This window comes from Pinus tabuliformis, chromosome 4_1 (assembly GCF_031772625.1).
Source record: "Pinus tabuliformis cultivar Carrire ecotype Pingquan chromosome 4_1, CPIR1, whole genome shotgun sequence".
Classification (NCBI taxonomy): domain Eukaryota; kingdom Viridiplantae; phylum Streptophyta; class Pinopsida; order Pinales; family Pinaceae; genus Pinus; species Pinus tabuliformis.
The window spans coordinates 516343913-516352912 of NC_142303.1; the positions used below are offsets into that span (position 1 = coordinate 516343913).

General features: G+C 32.8%; 1 long non-coding RNA gene across 2 annotated transcripts; it reads left to right on the forward strand.

Moving 5' to 3' along the window:
- Positions 1 to 1386: 1386 nt before the first annotated feature.
- LOC149176840 (uncharacterized) lies at positions 1387 to 2277 on the forward strand. Of its 2 annotated transcripts, XR_016258676.1 has the most exons (3): positions 1387 to 1520; positions 1641 to 1740; positions 2237 to 2277. It is a non-coding gene; the product is annotated as an uncharacterized LOC149176840 (long non-coding RNA). The 2 variants fall into 2 exon arrangements; XR_016258675.1 differs by having other exon boundaries at positions 1411 to 1740.
- The last annotated feature ends 6723 nt before the right edge of the window (positions 2278 to 9000 follow it).

Below are 9000 nucleotides of genomic sequence, written 5' to 3' on the forward strand. Positions count from 1 at the left end.
TAAAAATATAAACATTTGATCATTAGTAAACAAAAAAGCGAACATTCCAAGATTTCAGAGAACTTACACTATGAAAAAGCATATGTCCATATTGGTTAATTGTTAAATGATTTGAGAGCTATTGGTTTCTTAAAAAAAATATTTAAATTTTATTGTATGCAATGTTTCATAAGATCATGTGTAATTTTCATTTTGAAACTTTGAATATATATATCTCTCTCAATTTATGTGAGCTTGCATTGCAATTCGACATCCAAAACATAGTTTCGTTCATTAACATTAATAAAAGCCAATTAGCCATTCCTTGCCTTCATGTGTATTAGAATCAAATATATCATCAAAATCTGATGCCTTTGACTAATTTAGGTTATCCAATTCAACTGTTAATGTTTGTCTTGAAATTAAACCAAAGTCACATGTGATATGTGGGCTAATCATATTCTTCACAATCTGTACAACTTTGACATATGAATATGCCATTTGATTCTTTATGTTTTGATATTCGGAAATAATGTTTCCCATTCTCCTAATTATTTGGTACCATGTAGCTTTGAGTTGCTTTATTAGTCCCTGCCATCTGGCATCCGGCAGGGACTATAGTAACCGTTCGGAGCCGAGTTAGCATTAATTTGCAAACTTTTCGTATGTTATTTGCAGTGATATTGTAAAGTTTGGAGTTGACTTCAGTTGACTTTGCCTTCGCCATCTTATTTGGCCTCTTCCCGAGGCGGAAGAGGCCCGACCATAGCCTAAATTGCTATTTAGGCACAATGAACAGCGCCTGACCGTTAGCGGTTTGCTCTTAATGCTAACATTAATTGGCTAATGTTTAATGTTATTTCGTATGATATCCGAACGGCATACATATGGTAAGGTTTGGTTCATGGCGCGAGGTGTCCGCCTACCGGCTCATATCTGCATGTTGACCACTTGGCATGCACCTCCATTCCTTCTTATATCACCACACCCATGCCTTCACACAGCATCGAACTAGTAGCTTGCCTTCACACAGCATCGAACTAGTAGCTTGTATTCGCTACGCGCAACTTCATTTCTGGCTGGTTTTGCTCTGAAATTAATCAGTTTTCCTCTTCTTGGATCATCTTAACAATGGCAGCTGTTTCGCAAGCTCTTCTGCCATTTTCATTTCATTTTTTGCCAACCTTTTTCTTGATGACAGTTATTTTTATTTTCCGTAGTTCTGCAATTGTTCGTAGCATTTTCATTTCATTTTTTGCCAACCTTTTTCTTGATGACAGTTATTTTTATTTTCCGTAGTTCTGCAATTGTTCGTAGCAGTCGAGATTAATGTCGGTTTTGTTTGTAAATTGCAGCGACAGGGCTGAGTGCGGCTCGGCTAAATTCCCATTTGCCAGAACCATACGCCAATTTCCTGTCTCCTTATCAGTTTCTAGAACTGTGAAACACACATTTGCATAATATTAGCGAACAAATTCAATGTCAGAGGAAATGAGATTTCTATTTCATATTAGGCAATTATCTATTTATTTAAATAAGCAGTGGGTTTCTCTCTTATCCTTTTTATGCATTTTCTCTTTTTGGCCTTTAATGTTAAAATATATACTGTAATTTTGACATATTTTCTCTTAATGTCTTTTTGAACATATAAATAACTGCAGGTCTGGGCTGGGGCAATTTGCAATAACAGAGTTGTTCTAATCCTGTGGAATAGAGGCGGTTCTCTCGGCCTTTGGCCTTTATTCCTTTTTTTATTCGAAGGTAATATTGTTCGTTGGAAAAACTAAAGGCATGAATAAATTATCTATTGTGACCCTTCAATTGTTAGGGTCTTTTTTGAAATTTCTCCTATAGTTTTGACCTGTACAAAGGGGAAGCAATATTTGAGTTTACTGTGTTATCAGCCGTTGGCTCACTGCTGTACGTATGATTATCAATAAGTTTTTGTTTGTAACTTCAATATCTCAAAGTTTACTTTCATTTACATCGTTATTTAAAGTTTCAATTTACACTTTTGTTCACAGTTTCGGCGTACATCCTTGTTTACAATTTCCCTTTTAATTACCTTCATTTTCAGTCCAGTATAATATTACTAATATTATTCCGGTGAATGTGCAGTACCTTCTTCCTCTAGGTTTTGGAATATATATATATATATAGATATTGAATATATATATATATAGATATATCAAAGGATTGTTTCGAGTGGCAGACCTATGTTTGCTAACTGGAACCATTTTCATCCTTCTTTCTCTAGGTCCTGAAATTCACCATTTGTGGATGCCATGGTTCAAGCAATACACGAAAGCGGACAATTCTACAGATGAGGACTAGCTAATAGATAATGGACAGAAGACAAGGCAGAGAAAGAATTCATACCGCTTAGACCAATTCATATCGCTCATACCGCACAGAAAGAATTCATACCGCTTGAGTTTTGGTCAATTCAGGTTCTCAGGAAAGCTAGCAAGTGATGACCGCCACGTTCTCAGGAAAGCTAACCAGTGGTGACCTCCACCTTCGATTAGCTTTAACAGGAGGAAAAATGGCAGGTTATCGTCTACGAGCTTTAACAGGAAAAATAACAACAGACATACATCTCGATTCGTTATGGACAAGTGGTCCGAGCATAAATCCATGTGGCATACTTGTGAAAGTATGCAGGCATGGATACCATCTGTCGAAAATATCTAATATCATTGTGTTAAATGTGCCACTTTGATTTATATTTATTAATAACAATTTTTTATTTTTATTTTTAAATTAAATACTTTACTGAGTTTACGATGGCTAGCTTTCAAATGTTGTTTGGTAGCTTCAATGTGATAGAGGGTAGCATGATGGTCCTTGTCTGCTTGTTTCAAGGCGATTATTCAATACAAACATTAAGTTACATCTATTTGCAATCTAATCTTGTCCGAGCCTCTGTCTTTCACATGTTTTACGTGCATACAAATTACTACTACTACTGTATTTGCTTGTATATGATAAGTAGACAGAGCAAGAAACTACACAGTAACATAGTTACACCGTGGGTAATACCATGAAGTAAGATAATTCTGTATAGAATTTTGTCTCAGACCTAGGTTAGCCTTGAAGGCCAGGTCGTTTGTAGCAGGGAACATGGAGTCCCAAGTTCAAAGATCTAAATCTAAAGAGTAATTCAACTCATAATATCGTTTCCAGCAGATAACATGGAGTCCCAAGTTCAAAGATCTAAATCTAAAGAGTAATTCAACTCATAATATCTAAATAAGGAAGTCATTACATTAACCATTTTACAACCATGACCTCAACAAAAGTATGAAACATTAGCTAGCAAGCAAATAATTGGTAAGATTCGGTGAAATCGTGTGTAGCTCTAGCGTGCAACGCATAAGTAATAAAATTACAGAACATATTACATGCTACAATTTTTCAGTAATCATTGAAGGAGGAACTAGACAATAGTCTACACGACGTAAGAAAGAATAATAAATCTGAAAACATTGAAAATACATGTTCTAGCAGAACTGGGTAAGAACCAAGATCGAATAGGGAGAACATATCCATTTATACATTAAGTAACTAATGAAAAATTGTTTTGGGTATTTTGTAAAATCAATAATTATAATTTTATAAATGGTACAAACGCCCCTATGGGGACATGGCCTTATGGCCAAAACTAGATAGTCAACGCAACGTATGCATGTAACTATTAAAACAAACTAAAGTTTGTCTGATACGAGTCTTAGCCAAAAGCATGGTAACCCTATTTCAACAAGTGACAAGAGGTTTAGAGGAACCTGTGAAATGGTAAGTGCATGTCGTAGCTACCCAAAATCTCAATTGTAGCAGTAAGAAGGATCCTAGATCTGAATGGAACTGTCGAATGCACCATATTGATTAGTCAAGAGTCTTTGTAAATGGACTTAAACAACCCCAGAAACACGTAGTTGAGAAATGAACTGGTGAATACCTGAGTTAGCTGTTGAATTCCAAGCACTCGACCTCCAGGGGGAAAAGAAAATTAATACTATTAATGACAACATTGTTATTAATGAAGAAGAGGAGGAAACCCCTAACTAGTTGTGGGAGCTTACCTCCCGTGTATCGTATTGTAGACAAAAACTCTTAGATGTTGAGACCCTCGGCGACACCTACATAGCCTGAGTTGTAAAGTATTGATGAGGGTTCATTCCATTCCATCCCTGTCAAGACTATGGAAAAATATATTAAATCTCTAGAGCCTGAGTGATCTGAGGACGGGAAAAAAAACAAAATTAGAGTTAAAAAGAGCTACAGCATCGAAACCCACGTCATCCTTGCACTCAAACTTTGCAAGGGGTGTTTCCCATAGCTTCTGCAAACTGATATTATCATTTCTCTCAGTCTCCCACTCATACAAACTATTCGGTAACAGCAAGATTAACAGTATCATTCCATTCCATATCATGCTGTGGGCTAGATAAAAAACTATCCGAACTATGTGCAGGACCCTCGGCGACACCTACATAGCCTGAGTTGTAAAGTATTGATGAGGGTTCATTCCATTCCATCCCTGTCAAGACTATGGAAAAATATATTAAATCTCTAGAGCCTGAGTGATCTGAGGACGGGAAAAAAAACAAAATTAGAGTTAAAAAGAGCTACAGCATCGAAACCCACGTCATCCTTGCACTCAAACTTTGCAAGGGGTGTTTCCCATAGCTTCTGCAAACTGATATTATCATTTCTCTCAGTCTCCCACTCATACAAACTATTCGGTAACAGCAAGATTAACAGTATCATTCCATTCCATATCATGCTGTGGGCTAGATAAAAAACTATCCGAACTATGTGCTAGATAAAAAACTATCCGAACTATGTGCAGGGACTCGCTGCGATGCAGCCTCCCTTGTTTGATTAGCATTTAGCAATTCCTTCTCTCCTTTTTCTACATGAGAAAGTAAATAAAGTCTTTGGATAGAAGAAAATAAGTCATTGTTCAAGAAATACCTATCTCCTTGGAGATCACATTTAATGCACTCATCAAATGACTTAAATATTTTTCCCAAGTGCTTCAGATAAAAATTCACTTGCCATGCATACTCAATGATTTGTAATTGTTTCCATATATTGTTAATAATATATGTTTTCACCACATTAAGAAATCTGATAGATTTAAAATCTAAACGATGTGTCATGAACAGTAGCTGCAGGAACTGTTGTTCATATTGCTAATGAATTCATCAACAAATGACCTAGATCTATAACATGTTCTAGGTCCCTTATTATTGTTTTTAATTTTAATTTTTCTACTTCCCGTTGACAGAGAGACTCTGCAAACATGTTACCGTAACTTGATGTAGCTGCATGACTAATGTGATCCACATCAATAAACCTACATTTATGTTTGGTCTAAAACGTTATTATTGTTAAACTTTGCCTTTTCAATCGTCATTTGTTTACTGCTATTTTCATACTTTGCATTTCGTAGTGTGAAGGAACCATAATAAAAAATAATAAATTCATTGCAAATTTGTTCTATTTTTTCTTGATTTTCAACAAAACAAACAATAATTCGATCATGTAGCTTAATTATATCAACTTATTTATTTATAGTTTCAGCATTATTTACTATTCTCATAGGAATTTTAAAATTGGATGATTCAACAGTATACGCTTCTTTTGAAATAAAACTTTGATCATACTTCTTGTGCTTCACATTATCTAATAGCTTATTATAAATCACTTTCGTTTTGCAGTATCTTTTATCCTATTTTCACTTGATCATAAGATCATGCCAATATAATTTATGCAGTATACAGATTTCTCTAAAATAGTACTAATTCCTGATTTGTGGATGATTTTTTCAAGATCTATGATTAGCCCTTGATTTCCATGGTCATCTTTTATGCAACATACATATTGATCTTCAGAAATACTGAAACTTGAAAATTCCATGATATCTTTAGTATTTATGGTTAGCTATTATTTTTTTTCGATGCCCCTTAACATTGTTTGCTCTGTTCTCTAATGTCTGCAAATAAGTTTTTGTATCCAATTATTTCCAAGTGTGTGTGAAATAGGCCCTTTCATCAAAAGCCTTAACTGCTTTAGCTTTACTTAAGTTAAAAATGTTCAAAGTGTGTGTGAGGTCTATAACATGGGAATTTTTTTTATTGTGATTTCTCCAAAAGTAAATGAAAAAGGCATGAATTGTTTTGTTTTTTTTATTTCAAATATATCTGTCCATTCAATGTATTTCCTATAAACCTCAGCAACAAAATACTTGTCTCTAACAAATTTCAGAAATAACAATGGCTTACCTTGAAACTCATATATTTGAATTAGCATATTAATTTATCTTTCATCATGTATATGTTTTCGCCATAGGAAAAAGTTTTCGTATCCATATATATGATGAGTTTGTTGTCCAATTTTAATTTAATTGATTTTCCTCACAAAACCACCTTGATTTAGACAAAATTTCGAAGAATCGTTATTTTTCCATAGTATATGATACCAAAATTAATTTTTTTCTTGATTCACATTGAATTTAGGATTGCATGCAAGCCACTAAAGCCATCACTTGAAATCAAAGATATTACCAGATATGGCATCATGAAGAACCTTTTATTCTTGGATAAATTTGTTAACTAAAAATATAATTCATTAAAAACTATATTATCCCAATTGAATACACGATATTTTTTGTGTGTCTGATAAAGCATATAGAAAATGAATTTTGGAACTCTTACTATAGTTTCTCTTCCTGTGACACGTGAAAAAGGAAAACAGAAGTATCTAAATGATTGTTTAAATGAAGATATTTCTAGAACAAACAGATTGCAAGGAACATGTGGAATTGACAAAAATAAATCCATAATAACATTCGATTCACCTGCTTCTAAGATTGTGAAACTATTTAATTTGGGCAATCATAAGTGAACATTAGCCTCCCATAACTTAAATATTCATCTAAATGTCTTCACATTCAAAGGTATGTCTTATTTCAAAATAAAATAATTTCATACAGAAATGAACAATTTATTTGAAATAAAAAAAATGATGGCACACATGCATCATTCAGCAATCCAATAATCAAAATATTATTAGCATTTTGCACTTGCATTGGAAGATTAACCTAATGCTTGTCTACAATCGGCCATTGGATGTTGTCATTGACAACACCACGTAAACTAAAGGTATCCTTGCAAATAGATTCTTCACTTTCTCTACTAACCATATAAGTTTCATAGTTGAAAACACCTTCTGAATCAATAATGTTCTCAACATTCCTGAATTGCACAATTTATTTATTTTTATTTTGTATTATTCACTAGGTATTACTTTTTCAAGTGAAAAATCGCATCTGACTATTGCAAGTGTGAAGTTTGTTACACAACATTTTTCAGTAAAAAAAAATAACATTGAGAAAAATCTTCGTATATAGGACATGAAGAAGTGCAGGAGATGTTCATTGTGCGGAAGAAGATTTCAAGTTTTCATTATGTGGACAATAATATTGTTTATGTTTATATTATTGATGATATTTTAATTGTAAATAATTTTTTGAATATTTGTTTGTTTATGATCTTATGAACCATATGATTAATTGATAAATACATTGACATTAAAATATTTTATAACTAATATTTTACTAAGCAATAGAGTTTTCATGTTATCAAATATATGATCTCCCACATTATATGTAATATTTTTCAAATGGAAGAGACTATAATGCATTCGTATTGCATCTGTAACATTTATTTGAATAGTAAACAAATACTTATCTATTGATGATTTAGTAATCAAGTTTCAAATATACTTGTTCATTGATGGTTTAGCAATTACATCTCCAAACTACTACTAGTACTACTATTACTAATAATAATAATAATAATAATAACAATAACAATTTCACTATGAAGTTTTGTCCAATTGCAAGCACAACATTAGCAATTTACATGAAAAAATAAAATGATACAAATACAACCGATTTTTCATAAAAATATTGTCTATGGACAAGATTTAGGGTCACAAAACGAATGAACCACAACGTACCTAATACAAATATTGTAAAATATGTATCTATGTTCAAAAATTAAAATGCACAATTCTCAAAATAGAGTTCCAATTCTGAAAACTAGCATAAAACCATTTTTGATAAGCCTTCCCTTGCAAATAGCTATGAAATATAGCAACATTCACCCCCCCATGCCCTTTAAAAAAAAGTGAAAAAAACAATGATCGACAAATAACGAATGCAACTACTAACATGTTACGTGTTCAAATTACACCACAAGAGCATTAAAAAACTTAGAACCTTTGATTTATGATTTATGCCAAAGAACCAATATGTAGAATAATAAATGTAATTTTTATATGACATAAAAATATCTCACATATTTTTCATACATAAGTGCATCGATCTTGATCTGCAAGTACTAATGATAAAGGAAGCACAATAATCATATCCTAACTAGCAATATATAATGTCATGTTAATAATTCAGAGGAGAGCTAGAGAAATATCTAGAATGGATGAAAGCTTATATTGTTTATCAATATGCTATGGTCCAAATTCACCAAAACACTATGAAAAGAAGCCCTACGATTATGAGGAGACCCTCCTTGATCATAATGTTATGTGCTGAGAATATGGGCATATGATATAGTGCCAACAGGCTGGAAATGATGCACCTATCATTAATGTTAGTATCATATCCCAATATTATCAAAACATAACATTATAATCAACAAAATGAAAAATTTAAATACATGGAATTGAATGTCTCCAAAGTACAGATCCGCATTCATTTTCCCCTTTGCACAATTTTCTTGCAAACTTTTTTTCCAAATAATATTGATCTTTGAAAAACATAACCCACTTAACATCACTCATTTTTTATAATGTATCACATGATTTCATATTTATTTAACTACATGCCTCATGCGCAAAATAGTTACACATAGTTGTTATAAAAGGAAATGAGAAATATAAGGCTAAACAACATTGAGAATGGACACCGCTACCAGTAGATCATCCTTCTAATAC